Source organism: Haplochromis burtoni, unplaced genomic scaffold, assembly GCF_018398535.1.
Source record: "Haplochromis burtoni strain Fernald_Lab_line unplaced genomic scaffold, NCSU_Asbu1 Contig_817, whole genome shotgun sequence".
Lineage (NCBI taxonomy): Eukaryota > Metazoa > Chordata > Actinopteri > Cichliformes > Cichlidae > Haplochromis > Haplochromis burtoni.
The window spans coordinates 48,416-48,801 of NW_024583178.1; positions in this window are offsets into that span (position 1 = coordinate 48,416).

Below are 386 nucleotides of genomic sequence, written 5' to 3' on the forward strand. Positions count from 1 at the left end.
GTGGAGGAAAATGAAGAGGAGTCCACGGTAACATCAGCGACCACTGTGGGCACGGTTGCTTATACAACTGCTGAAGGTCTGCATGAAGACGCTGAAAGTCACAATACAGCAGAGGAAGTGGAGGAGGAAGATGATGATGCAAAGGTGGAGGCAGGTGGAAAGGAAAAGGATGAAGATGAGGATACAAAAGCAAAGAGGTTGCTGGTGTCGTGGGAGTCAGAGGTGAGAACCTCGAAATTTGACTGATTTATAAACTCTGTCAGAAACAACAAACTCATCAAACACACAATGAGGAGATGAAACTTTTACAAACCTGGATTTGTGCTTTAATTATACTCAAAACAGAAGGAAATTCATCACAGCACAGAAACGTTTGGGAGCACACT